The following is a 15,773-nucleotide window of genomic DNA, read 5'->3' on the forward strand; positions in this document are numbered from 1 at the left end:
GTGTAAACTCATATTTAGCCATACATAAATCCAGTATTGATAGATATATGTATGCACACAGGTTAGTATACACATACAGATATTTCTTTTCTCTCAACCATGAGGGCCTAGAAGCAGTGATATCACAGAAGTATACCTACTGCCCAGATCTTGGTTTCTAGTACCATTCCCAATAAAATTAATGTCTTTGAGTCAATGGTGCTATTTAAAAAATGGTTGAATACATAAATAAGTGGGGAATACAGACAAATCTCCCATACAAAATAATTTCAAATAATTGATGTAGAGACTGCCCTTGAGGAACTGGAATATTACTCCTCACTCCTTAGGTTTGGGCTGTGCATAATGACTTGCTTTTCAAAAAGGACAGTATGAAAGGAGAGAGGTGGGGGAGAATAACTTTATAGTAGAGAAACCTGATAAACACTTTCTCATCCAGGTGAACAATGTCAATATCAACAATGACACATCGTGTTGATAGTATGTACTATTGACATGATTTGATGAGAATGGCACTCTGTGATCTTCCTCTCTAAAACCCATAACCCCAGTTTAATTGTGAGAAAAACATCAGACAAATCCCACTTGCAGAACATTGTGCAAAATATCTTACCTATACTCCTCAAAATTGTCAAGAGCATCAAAAGCAAGGCCTGAGAAATTGTCACATCCAAGAGAATTCTTACATGGACAATTTTAAGAGATGGAAGAAAACCTAAAACCAACCAAGACAGCATATTAAAAAGTAGAGACATTACTTTGTTGACAAAGGTCTGTCTACTCAAAGCTATGGTTTTTCCAGTAGTCATGTATGGATGTGAGAATTAGACCATAAAGAAAGCTGAGAGCTGAAGAATTGATGCCTTTGAACTGTGGTGTTGGAGAAGACTCTTGAGAGTCCCTTGGACAGCAAGGAGATCAAACCAGTCAATCCTAAAGGAAATTAGTCCTGAATATTCATTGGAAGGACTGATGCTGAAGCTGAAGCTCCAATACTTTGTCCACCTGATGCAAAGAACTGACTCATTGTGAAAGACCCTGATGCTGGGAAAGATTGAAGGCAGGAGGAGAAGGGGATGGCAGAGGATGAGATGATTGGATGGCATCACAGACTCGATGGACATGAATTTGAGCAAGCTTCAGGAGTTGGTGATGGACAGGGAACCCTGGCATGCTGCAGTCTATGGGGTCGCAAAGAGTCTGACACGACTGAGTGATTGAACTGACTGAAGAGAATTCTAAGGAGACATCATGACTAAATGTAATGTGATAATCTGAATGGAATCTCAGACAGAAAAGGGGCATTAGATAAAAACTAAGGAAATCAGAATAAAATGTAGGCTTTAGTTAATAATGATATATCAATATTGGCTCTTTGTGACAAATGTATCATACTAATGTAAGATATTGGATAATAAGGGAAATGGGGAATGGGGTGTATGGAAACTCTCTTCACAGCTTTTTAGTAACTGTAAATCTACCCTAAAATAAAAGGTTTATTTAAAAAGAAAAAAAGCAGGAGTGTTATATTATCTGATGAAATATACCTTAAAGAAAAGGTAATTACCAGAGAGGCACATTACATAATGTTCAAAAGATCAATCTACCCAAAAGACATAAGAATCCTAAAAGTGTATGCAGCAAACAACCTACAAAAATGTGAAGGAAAACTGATAGGACTGAGTGGGCAAATAGACACACCTGTGATTATAGCTAGGAACTTGAGCATTTCTCTCTCAAAAATGGATAGAGTAACAAGACATAGATCCAGCAAGAACATGAGAAAACTCAACATCATCAACTAACAGAATCTCACTGACATTCAGAAAGCATTCAATCATGTGACAGCAGAAAGTATATTCTATATATGTCCATGGGACATATACTAGGATAGACTGTATTCTGGGGCATAAAATAAATCTCAACAAAATTAAAATAATTGAACTTATATAGGGAGTGCATTCTGGCCACAGTGGGATCAAACTCTAAATAATAACAGAAAGATAACAGAAAAATTGCCAAACACTTGGGAATTAAATACACTTGTAAGTAATCCATGTGTCAAAGAGGAAGTCTCAAAGAAAATTTAAAAATAAATAAAATGAAACTAAATAAAATGAACTAAATAAAAATGAAAATCTGTGTTAAGGTATTGCTGAGAGGGAAATTTATAGCATTAAAGTTTATATTAGATAAAATAAAAAGTTTCAAATCAATAATCTGAGTTTTTTTCTCAAGAAGATATGAAAAGAATAGTGAAGTAAAACCAAAGCAAGCAGAAGACAGGAAATAAGAGCATAAGTCAATGACATTGAAAACAGAAAAGCAAATCAATGAAATGAAAAACCTGATACTTTTAAAAGGTAAGTAAAATTGGCCAATTTCTAGCAAGACTGAAAAGGAAAAAAGAGATGAGACTCAGATTAACAATATCAAGAATAAAACAGGGACTATCATTACAAACAATGCAGACATCAAAAAGATAATAAGGGACACCACAAAAAAACAACATAAATTTAACAACTTGGATTAAATTAATCAATTTCTTGAAAAGTACAAATTACCACAATTCATCCAATGTGAAATAGATCATATGAATAGTCCTGTAACTTTTTAAAAATGAATTCATAATTTTAAAATTTCCCCTCCCCCAAAAAAGAAATCTCCATGCTCAGACAGCTTCACTGGGAATTCTATCAGAACTTTAAAGAATTAATCCTAATTCTATATAATCTTTTCCAGAAAACAAAAGAGAGAATATTTCCCAATTCATTTCATGAAGCTCAGATTACCCTGATAACAAAATCAGAAAAATGCAGCATAAAAGTAAAACTACAAACTAACATCACTCATAAATATAGATGCAAAAATCCTTACAGTTTTAGCATGTAGAATTCAGATATGTAGGGAAAGAATTATGTATCATGATCAAAGGGAATTTTTTTCCAGGTATTTAAGATTTGCTCAATATTCAAATCAATCAATATTTTTCATCGTATCATAAGACTAAAGGATAAAAATTTTATGGTTTTATCAGTAGGCTCTTAAAAAGCATTTGACAAAATGCAATATTCACTCATGACTTTAAGGACTCTCAAAAACTTGGAATAGAGGAAACTCCCTAAGCTTGATAAAAAGCATCTAAAGAAAACCTAGAGATAACATTAATACTTAATTGTGAAAAACCAAATGCTTTCCCTCTAAGATCAAGACCAAAGATCCATGCTCATCAAGGATGTCTCACTTCTTTTTCTTTTTATTTATTTTTTTATTGAAGGATAATTGCTTTACAGAATTTTGTTGTTTTCTGTCAAACCTCAACATGAATCATGAATTAGGTATACATATATCCCTCCCAAGGATGTCTCACTTCTTATTCAGAATAGTACTGGAAGTTCTAACCAGTGCAATAAGGCAAGAAAAAGAAAGGCATACAGTTTATAAAGGAAAAAATGAAAGTGTGTGTGATCTAAGACTATTAAATAAAAGTGACACAACTTAATCACAAAAAAGAGATACAAAAACCCATATTAGCAAGTAATTTCCTATATAGAAAATCCCAAGGAATCTACAAAAAAAAAACCACAAAACTTCCTAAAACTAATAAATGAGTTTGACAAGTTTGCAGGATCCAAGATAGCTGTATAAAAATCAATTGCATTTCTATATACTAGCAATGATCACTAGCAATTAAAAGGATAATGCAATTTACAGTTGCTCAAAAGTGAAATGCTTACAGGTAAATTTAGAAAAATTTAAGGACTTACTGAAAACTATGAAACTCTAATAAAAAAATGAAAGATCTAAAAAAATGGAGAGAAAGACTACATTTTGGGATTGGAAAACTCAAAATATTAAAGATGTCAATTCTCTTCAATTTGATACATAGGTTTAACAAAATTTCTATCAAAACCTTGCCAAGATTTTTTTAAAGATACTGACAAAATTATTCTAAAAATTTTGTAGGAAAGCAAATGAAGTAGAATAACTAAAACAATTATGAAAAAGAAGACTAAAGAGGGAAGAACAGCCTGCCTGATTTCCAGACCTATTATATAACCATAGTAATCAAGACTCTGAAGTACTGGCACAGAGACAGACACAGATCAACAGAACAGAACAGAGAACCCAGAAATAGACTCTCACAAAAATGCCCAACTGATTTTTGACAAAGCTGCAAAGGCAATTCAATGGAGGAGGGATAGACTTTGCAGCAAAGGATGTTGGCGCAATTGGACATCTAATGGCAAAAAGTGAACCTGAGCCCAAGCGTTACACCTAATTCAAAGTGAAATGTAAAACTATAAATCATTTAGAAAAAAAGTAAGATGAGATCTTCAGGATTTAGGATTAAGCCAAGCTTCTAAACTTGACGCCAAAAGCACAGTCTTTAAAAGGCTAAACTGTTAAGTTGGACCTCATCAAAATTCAAAACTTTGTTCTGTAAAATATCCTGTTAAGAAGATGAAAAGACAGGCTAGAGACTGGGAAAAATTATTTGCAAACCACATACCTGACAAAGAATTGGTATCTAAATGATATATAAAAACTCTCAAAACTTAACAGTAAAACAAAGCAAAGCAAAAGTCAGTTAGAAAATGGCATGGAAAGACGTTTTCACCAAAGATGTTTAACATCATTAGAAATTAAGAAAATACAAATTAAACCACAGATATCACTACATACCTGTTACAGTGACAAAAGATAGGGACTAAATGTTAGTAGAGAAACGATTCATTCACACACCGCTGGTGGGAATGCGAAGTGGTGTGGTCACTCGGAAACATTTTGGCAGTTTCTTATAAAACTAAACATACAACTGTCATATAACATTTGCACTCCTGGGCATTTATCCTAGAGAAATTAAATTTATATTCCCACAAAAAGCCTGTACAGAAATGCTTATAGCAGCTTCATTGGTAAAATCCCTGAACCTGCATGAATCTTCAGGGAATGATGCTAAATGGAAAAAAATCAACAATCCCAAAGGTTACATTTAGAAAATAGATTCGCGATTGCCGTGGGTAAATGAGGAGTCAGGGAAGGCAGTGTGGTGAGGGTGGGAAAGGAGTAGGTGTGGCTAAAAAAGGGCAACTAGAGGGACCCTTGTGGGGATGGAAATGTCCTGCATCTTGACTGCAGCCGTGTCGGTGTCCTGGTGGTGATATCGTACTCAATGCAGTTTTGAAAGATGTCAACATCACCATTACGAGAAACTGGGTAAGGAACACATGAAAGTGAAAGTCACCCAGTCGTGTCCGACTCTTTGCGACTCCGTGGATCGTCCATGGAATTCTCCAGGCCAGAATACTGGAGTGGGTAGCCTTTCCCATCTCCAGGGGATCTTCCCTATCCAGGGACTGAACCCAGACCTCCTGCATTGCAGGAAGATTCTTTACCAGCTGAGCCACAACAGAAGCCAAACAATACTGGAGTGGGTAGCCTATCCCTTCTCCAGAGGATCTTCCCAACCTAGGAATCGAACCACGGTCTCCTGCATTGCAGGCAGATTCTTTATCAACTGAGCTATCAGGGAAGCCCCAAGGGGTACATAATGTTTCTCTATTATTTCTACAATTGCATACGAATCTACAATTATCACAAAATAAAAATGTTAATAAATGTTTTTAAGGAAAATAGTTGAAATGTCTAATGTTAGGAGCATTGCTAAATGAACTACAGGTCGTTCATATATTGTAAAATAAACAGCAGTTATGAAGAATAAGGGAGCTCCAATGCAGGGGCATGTGAACAGTTATGTAAAAACAGCAAGGCACAAAAATGTGTGTAGATGTAACTCTTTTGCTACAAAATGATAAATTTGAAGTATAAATGCATAGAAAAAGTTTGGGTAGGTAAGCTATAAAGTGCTAATAGTCATTCCTCATGGGGAAAGAGATTGGTTGGGAGACAGACACACTTTAACTTGTAACAACAAATTTGTGCCAAAAAAAAAAAAATTCTTCATTTTATAAATTAAGAAATTGAGGCTTAGCAGAGGTGAACACGATGGTCAAGGTCACCAAGCTGGGAAGGGGTTCAGAGCTTGGCTCTAAACTCAGACGTTCTGACTCAAATCTAGAGTGGCTGAGGCAGGAAATCGGCAGGACGGCTCCTCCAGACCTGCTGCTGTGCCTGGGACTGTCCTCAGATAAGGAGCTCTCCAGAGAGGAAGAACCTGGGACAAGGAAGATCTGCAAGGGTGTGGAGAACAGGAAATCGCTCCTGCTGGGATTTTCCCTGCCCCCGGCGCAGGGAGCACCAGGAACCCAGCAGAGAGGCAGGAGGGGCCGGGGAGCCTGGCTTTTAGGAGACACCCAGCCACTGTGCCAGGCTCTGAATGGGCTCTCAGCAGTCACAGTCCCTATTTTCCCGGATCTTCACCATCCAAGCAGGAGACTGATGGTAGTCGGGTCTCCAGAGTGCATCAAGATCCTGCAATCACGGGTGCTGGGGGCCTGGGAGAGCCTCAGAGAAGAGCCCATATTTGAGCAGGGCCCTGGGAAAAGATGAGTAAGAGTGAGCTGGGTAAAGCAGGACAAGTGGTTTTCTCAGCAAAAGGATTAACATGGCCCAAGGCGTGGAGGGAGGTGATAAGCTGTGGCTGAAACCGAAAGTGAGGGCTTGAAGTCAGGCAGCAAGCTTGGGATCCATGGGGACGGTCTCAGGCAGCAAGCTTGGGATCCATGGGGACGTTCTCTAGTTGGGAGCCACTAAAGTTTTGTGCCTGGGAGGGTCCCCAGGTATATGTTTCTGGGGGTGAGTTCTGGCAGCTGATGGAGGGGAAGGGGAAGAGGCGGGTGACAGTTGGAGGGCCGCTGCTGCAGCAGCTAAGGTACATGTGATAAGGTAGAGGCCAGGAAATCAGAAGGGCAGGGATGGTTTGGAGGAATATACTTGAAGAGTATGTTGTGAGCAAGATGAACAGGACTTGCTATGGGGCAGCTCTGTTGGTTTTTGGACATCTAGCAGCCACAGCCTCCTCTCTGGTCACAGGGCCATGATTTCCCTTCTTGGAGAGATTCTCAGCCCTGCCCACAACCTTTCTGCAAGGTCAAAACTGTCTTTACCTTGTGTCCTGAGACATTGACCCTTGAGTGCGTGCTCAGTCACTAAGTCACGTCCAAGTCATTGGGACCCCATGGACTGTAGCCCGGCAGTTTCCTCCATCCATGGGATTTTCCAGGCAAGAATCCTGGAGTGGGTTGCCATTCCCTTCTCCAGGGGGTCTTCCTGACCCAGGGATCGAACCCACATCTCCAGCATCAGCAGGCAGATTCCTTACTACTGAGCTACCCCTTGTATCCTGAGACTTTGACTCTTGAGAGGGGTAGACACACATGAGTAGAACTGGTGGACTCTGTCATCTACCCCTTGCCCCTCTTGCAGGGCCCTGAGGCTGTTTCTCCAGTCTTTCTTCAAGCTAATGACCCTCCCTCTCTCTGCAGCCCCTTCCAAAGGGCCTTGGTGATGGGTGGGCTGTGGCCATGTTAGAGACAGAATGGAATCCGCTGGGCTCTTCAGTTGCACACACTCTGAGAAGATTCTTTAGAAATTCCCCTGGGTCCTGTGGGCGTCTTTCTTCATTCTGTCTATGTGGTCTGGGTTCTGCTAGGTTTGAATCATCTATCAACCCTGACTCACTCACTCAACGCACATAACTCAAAAATTAAAGCGTTTCCACGGCCCAACCTCCCAGAATCTGTCTCAGAATGTGGCTTCGAGGGAATGTTGGTGTGGAATTCCTTAAAGTGGAATCCATTTCACCCTCTGAGGCGCTGACTCAGGATGTCCTGTGTGACTGTAAACGGTTGGGCGTGTGTAAATGTTCATGTCACCCAGCTCTCCCAAGTATCGCACCTGCGTGGTAATGCCTTGGTCTCCTCGTGAGCGGCACTAACTGTCATTAGGACTTCGGCTAAACATCGCCCTGGTGGGGAAGGGCAGGGAAAACAACACTGCTGCTGGGAGGTCCTTAGGTCGGGGGGAGGCGGACCTACAGGGACTGAGTTTTAAGGAGCACCTTCTAGAAGTCAGAAACTGAGCTCAGTGAACTGAGGTTCTGACACACATGATCTCAAGTTCTTACAACAGCCTTGAGGGGAACATGTCACTTACTATCCCCACTTTACAGACAAGAAGACCAAGATGTATAGGATCAGGCATTTAGCAGGTGGCGGAGTATGAGTAAGAATCCAGAAAAGTGCATCAAATGACGCATGGACCCGCATGGAAGGGAGGATCCAAGTGCAGAGAAAGCAATCTCAGGGCTTTCGGTCCTGCTGCCCCACCGAGGTGTGGATGTCTGGGGCACGTGTGGGAGAACCAAGCTTTGCATTGCACGAGAAACTGGCAAGGCTGAGAAAGGCCGCCCAGATGCCTTACTACAGTAAGTTGTAATACAGAGAGCGACCTGTAATAAATCAAGAGAACCTGAGCCTGTGGGGGTGGGCACGCCAGGCCTCCTGCCTCCTAGCAGCCCATCGAGTTGTTCCTGGCATCCGGAAAGCCTGGGAGAGCCTTTTTGGGGTCTGCAGCAGGACACGTTTCCTTTCAGAATGACTTCCCGGCTCACAATGATGCTGTTCTCTGAGCCCTTCCACCTACCCGCCTACGGAAAAAGGGCCCCGGCAGCTGTATCTACACACATACCCCTGTCTTCCTGACCCCAGGTGGCTGGACTAGTTAGCTCCTGGGTGAATTGAGCTGTAGAGAGAGCGAATATCAGTTAGGAGCTGTGTCACAACCATCTTCCAGCCCACACACGCACAAAGCATCACAGAAGATGAGTTGGTGGAAAAAAGCAGAGGGAAGCAAGACGGATAGGGAGTAGATTCCTGTATCCTTGGCACCTTCCAGGCCTGGTTTTCACCTCTCTTGGAGGTTTTTTAAATTTCATCCTAGATTCCAAGTCAGTACCCAAGTTCCTCCCAATAAACATCATAGGTTTGTTTGACCTGGACTTGTGTCACTTTGGACCAAAAGTCCTGACGATCCCAGGAGAGGAGGATGTATCCTTTTGAAATACTAGACATATACTGCTCAAGGACCCTCCCCAAGGATCCCAGAGGGGCTGGGGAAAGAAGCGACCAGTCATATCCAGTTGAGGTTGAGATCCTGATTCCAACTTTAGGTGAAACAAAAGAGTTAAACTCCAAGGACATTTATCACAATAATTGAGCCCTATCAGAATGAAGCAGGCATCACTCTCACTATGATAACTGAACCTTTCAATGTCAACTCCAAGGACTCACACACAGCTTCTGGGTGTAATTTATCTGCCGAGACTGTTCTGTATTAACCCACTAATCTACGACTGACTAATGACTCAGGATGCTGTTCCCCTCGACCTCACATAAAGGTTTTTCCTCATGCTGCCCTCCCAAATAGGGCAGGGATGGCCGGTGGCTGTCTTGTTATCACACTTGTTTCCCTCAACTGGACTCAGATATTCAAAGCCTTCTGTTTTACCTTTGGCCAGTTCCCACAACCCTTCCTGGGATCTTTCCTCAGACTCAGGGAACCCATGGTCCCCGGTATCACCTCTGCCAAGCCCTCCACTGCAGCAGCATGACACCCGGTGCCCAGCAAGGCAAACCAGCCTTAACCTGGCTTCCTGGGGCAGGACGGTCCTAAGGGCTGTGACTTCCCAGTACTGTCAGAGCTCTGCTAAGTAAGAAGGAAGACCTGGGAAGCCAGTGGTGGCAGAAATTTGAGGGAAGGGGTAGAGATGTTCTGCGTCACCCGCTTCTGCCCTCTTTTCTAGAGGAGTGATCAGGGGCCTCATATGTTGCTGGCTGCAGCAAGGAGCCTCCCTCCTTTCCTGCTGGGTCCCAGAGATGGCTGTGGTCCACATGACCCCCCGCAGCTGGGAGCACCAGGGTTGCAGATCAAGCCCCACCAGCAGGGCTCGTGCTGTGACCAGAGGCCCAGGGACCCCCCTGTGTTCAGTGTGTGTAACCTCAAAGCAGAGAATTTGCCTTTTATTAGCAGCCCCACGCACATCACAAGCCTCCAAAGGCGTTTATGAAGAGCCTCTTTCTTCTTTGTCTATTTTGACGCTAGAGCAAAGAGCTGCATTTTAAAATTTCGCTGACGGATTTATACCCTGCCTGTTTCCAAAGCAGATGACAATAAAACCACAGGTATGAGTATGGCCAGGAACATTTGCCCAAGACAAAAGAGGGGAACAAAGGCAGGGAATTGTGCCCAGCCCTCAGCCTTTCGGGAAGGTAGAATCTAAGATGTCATTCTCTGGGTTGTCTTTAAACTTCCCCAAGATGTAAGGGCTCCTGTCACCTCTTTCTGCACACTCCCCCAGCCCCACCAGAAGGGCAGTCCCCGCTTTGTGGCTGTGTTCCAGGCCCATTTGGAGGAACTGCTCTGTTGCAGGGTGGCAGTCCCCGCTTTGTGGCTGTGTTCCAGGCCCACTTGGAGGAACTGCTCTGTTGCAGGGTGGCCGGCTGCCGCTGCGGAGCCACATGGGTCTGCTGCTGTCTCCTGCCCTCTCCTGCCCGGCCGCTTCTGCCCTCTTGACCTGGCTGCGAAAGGCCCAGGAGGCTTGAGTTTCTCAGCCGAGCCTGCACGCTGCTGACAGCTCCTTCAGTCTGTGCCCTGGCCTGGTTTGCAGTGCGTTCTCGTTTCAGGTGAAGAAGCGAATAGGGGTCCCCGCCTGGGCAGTTCACTGTGCCTGGTGCCGCAGGACATCAAGATGAATGCCACAGGCTGTGCCTTCGGGGTGGGGGGGGGGTGCCGACGCAGACCCGCCAGCGTCCGGAAGTGAAAGGGGAAGAAGGAGGCAGTGGAAAGCGCTGAGTGTGGGCTTCCGGCAGAGCCCACCCACCGCCGGCAGAGTTTCTGCTGGAGCCTGCGTGGGCAGCGCCTCTGCGCCGGCCTCGCGGTGCGGGCAGTGAGGCCAGAAGGGGCCCCCTTTAAACTCTGCTCCTGCTATCGCCTCTCCTTCAACCTTAAAAACGGGAGACACAAAAACTTCCTTTTGTGTCTCTCAGGGAGCGTGATGTGATGGGAAGAGGGACCGAACTCGGGCCCCTGCTGGGCCCTCCTGTTTCGGGGGCCCACAGAACATGGGGTCTGAACTTCTTTGTCCTGCCATCTGCTTCCAGGACCTCCCTGAGTCTCGTTTTCCTTATAAAACGGGGCCCAACAATAGAAACTGCCCGGAATCTTGGAAATTTAAATGAAATAAACATTTGAAGCCAGGTCAGTACGATAAAGCACGTGTATGTATGTGCACACACTGGGCACCTCCTCTCTGCAGAGCTTGGCGTGCCTCCGACCGGGACACCCCGGCTCTAGTGTGGCCCCGGGTCTGCCGGTGAGGACAGCTGCCCTGGGGCCTGCTTCTCATCTGCCTCGCCCACCCCACCCCTGCCTGGCAGCAGCTGCCTCAGCACCCTTGAGGCCAACTGGGATGGGCCGGAGCTCGGGCAGCTGGTCCTGGATGGGAACTTGGAGGCTTAACTGCGGGCAGACTGCTGCCTGTGCAGGCCCCAGGCCCGGAATGCCGGCTCGTGAAACTCTAGCCAGCTGACCTTTGGGGCACGGTGTGGACCGAAGCCTGCCTGTGCTTTGGACGCCGGGATGGAGGGAGCGTGGAGTGGCGGGAAATGACGCTCACCCATCGCAGGCGCCAGCGTCACCCTGGCTTTGACGTTGCCTTCCTCCCAGCTTGCTGCATTCTCTTTTCAACGTTTTCACTGCAAGTGTATTGCCCTATCACTACCCGCTGTCAAATAGTAATAATGACAGCAGCAACGTTTACGGAGCTCCCACTGTGCCTGGCGCAGGCGCAATCCCGATTCATGGCTGCTCTCTGGGTCCCTCCTGCCCGTTGCCTGCCTCAGTCGTCTGGGCTAGGCCCCTAGCAGAGCACAGGAGCTCCCTGACCTGCATCTCACTCATCTTCAGCTTATTGTTTCCCTCTGCCTGGCAAGGTACAAATACAGAAGGCTGCTTTTGAACTGTGGTGTCAGAGAAGACTCTTGAGAGTCCCTTGGGCTGCAAGGAGATCCAACCAGTCCATTCTAGAAGAGATCAGCCCTGGGTGTTCTTTGGAAGGACTGATGCTGAAGCTGAAACTCCAGTACATTGGCCACCTCATGCGAAGAGTTTGATGCTGGGAGGGATTGGGGGCAGGAGGAGAAGGAGAGGACAGAGGATGAGATGGCTGGATGGCATCACCGACTTGATGGACGTGAGTTTGTGTGATCTCCGGGAGATGGTGATGGACAGGGAGGCCTGGCATGCTGTGATTCATGGGGTTGCAAAGAGTCGGACACGACTGAGCGACTGAACTGAACTGAACTGTGTAGTGTCAGAATGTAAAGTAAGTGGTAGGGAGTGGGCTAGGCCTGACAGAGTGCTTTGAAAATAAGCATGGAGCAAATGAATGGAAGAAGAAACAGAAGCTCAGAGAGGGCAAGTAACCTGCCCAAAGCCACAAAGCTAGAAAGTGGTGGAAAGAAAGTTTAAATTCCATTGTCCCTGACTGCTGGAGACAACAGTGTCTGAGCTGCCACCTCCCTCCATGGGGACGCCTCACCTCTGCTGTCAGCTGCACCCTTCCCCTCTTCACCTACCAGGGAGTCCCAGGGGCCGCGCCAGCCCAGCTTGTGGACAGACCTGGTGAAGGAGAAAATGACCCTGTCACCCATAAAAGGAGAGGGTCCAAGCTGGAACAGGAGAGAGGTGCATCCTGCTGGCTCCTTTGAAACCCTGGGACCCTGTGCAGGGCAGCCTTTGGAAGACGGGACAGCTGGCTCTACCTGTTCCGCAGATTTGGAATCTAGGTCATTCTGCTGCCTCCCCTCTCCCTCCGGAAGGCGAGCTGATTTCTCCTAGGGTCTCAGAGCAGGAGGGGGGCCAACAAGAGAAAATGTTTTAGTGGGACCCACACCGTGCCTGCTGCCATCAGGAACATTTCATTTTGAAGCCAACGTAATTTATGAGCTGCAAATGGATTTAGCATTTAAAAGAAAAAGACTTGGAAAAGGTACAAAGTGCACCTCACACCCTTGCACTGAGGCGTGTTTGTGGCTCTATTAATCATCCCAGACAAAAGAGATTTTAATCTAGGGCTAGGCAGTCCAGGGAGGCCCAGCCGTGCTCCCGAACCCCAGGGCTGGCTGGGAGGAGCAGGCGCTGGCTGTGGGCCTGGCCTTCGAGCGGCTCCAGCCTCGGGTGCTCCGCACTTGTGCTGAGCCCTGGTCTGAGTCACGCAGTAGATGAAATTACAGAGGTTCTTGCACATGATGAATCAGAAAGCAGGATCAAGGCAAATATTTGGACAAGCCTTGCCCCGCGTGGAGCAGGAGGGAGCAGAGCAGCCCGCCAGCTGCTTGCCCAGAGATGGTTTTTGACAGAGTGCTGCCAGGGGGCAGGCTGCTGCTTATGGGGAATTAGTTCTGATCTGTGCAGGCACCCTGCAGTTGGAGCGCTTGGCCAGGCCAGCGCTGAGAGAGAGGCCTGGGAGCATCCTAGGACCCTGAGCCATGATTCAGTCTCACCCTCCAGGGAGGGGGCCGTGTGGGGACAGCATGCAAGGGTGCGGGGCGGTGCGGGGAGATGGTTCACTTTGAGTCAGCCCATCCGCCTTCTTTTCTGGGAGTCATCACGGCAGCAGGCCGCGTTTCCTGCAGCAGTGAGCTGAGGAGACCACGCGGCCCTTCCACTGCCCCTGCCTGGGCTGCAGCAGGGAGGCAGGCAGACATAGTGACCACAAAATGGGGAAGGAAGCGAAACCCTGCGCCCTGTGCCAAGGCTTTACTGCTGTGAGGACTTTCAGGAGAGGCTAATTGCCACCCTTTGCAGCTTCAAAGCCAGGCGTTTTCAAGGCTATTCAGAACAACAGCAGCAACAGCTCACCAGTAATAACAAAGCTACCGTAGGTTTGTCTGGAATCTTTATTAATTTTTCAAAATTAACTTTTGAAAGAGCTCAGCCTTCTTGGGGTTATTGCAAGCTACCTTCTCTCCTTTGCAGGGAAGCTCGCAGGAAATAAACAAGTCTGCCCTGGAGACAGCAGATAAACCCCTAGGAGCTAAGGCTTGCTGTTGATGAATGGCAGGGATAGCACATGTATTCTGTGAGCTGACTCCATGCTGGGCAAGCCTGCAACGTCCTGGGCGAGCCTCATGAGAACCCTTACAAGGTGGGTGCCATTTCGCAGATGAAGAAATAGGCTTGGGGAGGTTATATTACTGACCCAGACCATACATCTAGAGACTGTACAGGCAGAATTCAAACCCAAGCAGTCAGACACCCAGATTATACTCTGCTTCCCAGCAGTTCTCCTGATTACAGACCCATCTGCAAAATGACCACTGGCACAGAGTCAAGCAAAGCCTACCATTCTAATCTTCTTCCAGGTGGTCAGACCTTGAAGAGACCAGACACGATGGCTGCCTTTGGGATCCTGGCTGCTCTTGGAGCTTGAAGAAGGCTGAGGGGAGCTGGCTTCCTCAGAGGCCAGATGGTCCTCAATGGGTCAACCAGTGTCTAGCCCACATGGGCCAGTGTTGTTGGAGACAAAACTCAGCAAAAATCCTCCTACCCAGACACCCTCTGAGACAGCAAGGCTGATGAGCTTGCTTTTGGGGGAGGTCTGCATTCTGAGGTCAGGGAGCCCCAGCTGTGGCTTCACTAGCTGTCACGCTGTTCCCCTTCCTGTTGCTCCATAGAGCCTCGAAACCTGTGACCTAACAAAAGCTATTTTATTATGCACATAGATTCTGAGAGCTGAGAATTCAGATAGAATGTAGTTACAAGTATGAAGGGTCTACTTGCTTCGTGATGTGTGGGGTCTTTCTTGTCTGGGAACACTCAAAAACGTGGGTAAATTCAGGGGTGGGGAAGCTATAGCTGGTGGCTGGAATCATCTGAAGGTATCTTCTCTCTGTGTCTGATGGGTGATGCTGGCTGTCAGCTGGAACCTCAGCAGGGCCGTCACCGGAATACACACACGTGGCCTCCTTATGCGGCCTGGGCTTCCTTACAGCGTGGAGGCCTGGGGCATGGGGCCTGCCTTCTTACATGACAACTGTATTTGTTTGCTGTAACAAAGTACTACGACCTCAGTGGCTTGCTTAGAACAACAGAAATGGGTTATCTCACAGTCTGGAGGCCGGAAGTCCAAATTCATGGTGTTGGCAGGGTAGGTTCTCTCTGAGGACCCTGAGGGAATGATCTGTCCCATGCCCTTCTCTTTGGCTTGTAGAGGGCCGTCTGCTGTATCTTTACACGTCTTCTGTGTGTGTGTGTGTTTAAATTTCCCCCTTTTATAAGGATACTGGTCTTATTGGATTAGGAGCCACTCTACTGACTTCATTTTAACTTGACTACCTCTACAAAGACCCTATTTCTAAAGAAGGTCACGTTCTGAGGTACTCAGGGTGGGTGCTCCAACAAATGAATTTGGGGTGGGAGAGCACAAATCAGCCTATAACAACAACTCAGAGCTCCAAAGGCAAGTGTTCCAGAGGAACCAGGCAGAAACCACACAGCCTCTTCTGAGTAGTCTTGGAAGTTGAGCTTCATTCTATTGGTCACAAGCTCATCATTAAGGTCAACCCAGATTCAAGGGGAGGGGGCAGAGACCCCACCTCTTAGCTGGAGGAAGGTAAAGGAACTTGTGGAGCTTTTTTTTTTTTTCCCCCTGAAGTGAAATGAAGTCAAAGTCACTCAGTCGTGTCCAACTCTTTGCAACCCCATGGACTATACAGTCCTTGGACTTCTCCAGGCCAGAATACTGGAAA

This window comes from Bubalus bubalis, chromosome 20 (assembly GCF_019923935.1).
Source record: "Bubalus bubalis isolate 160015118507 breed Murrah chromosome 20, NDDB_SH_1, whole genome shotgun sequence".
NCBI lineage: Eukaryota > Metazoa > Chordata > Mammalia > Artiodactyla > Bovidae > Bubalus > Bubalus bubalis.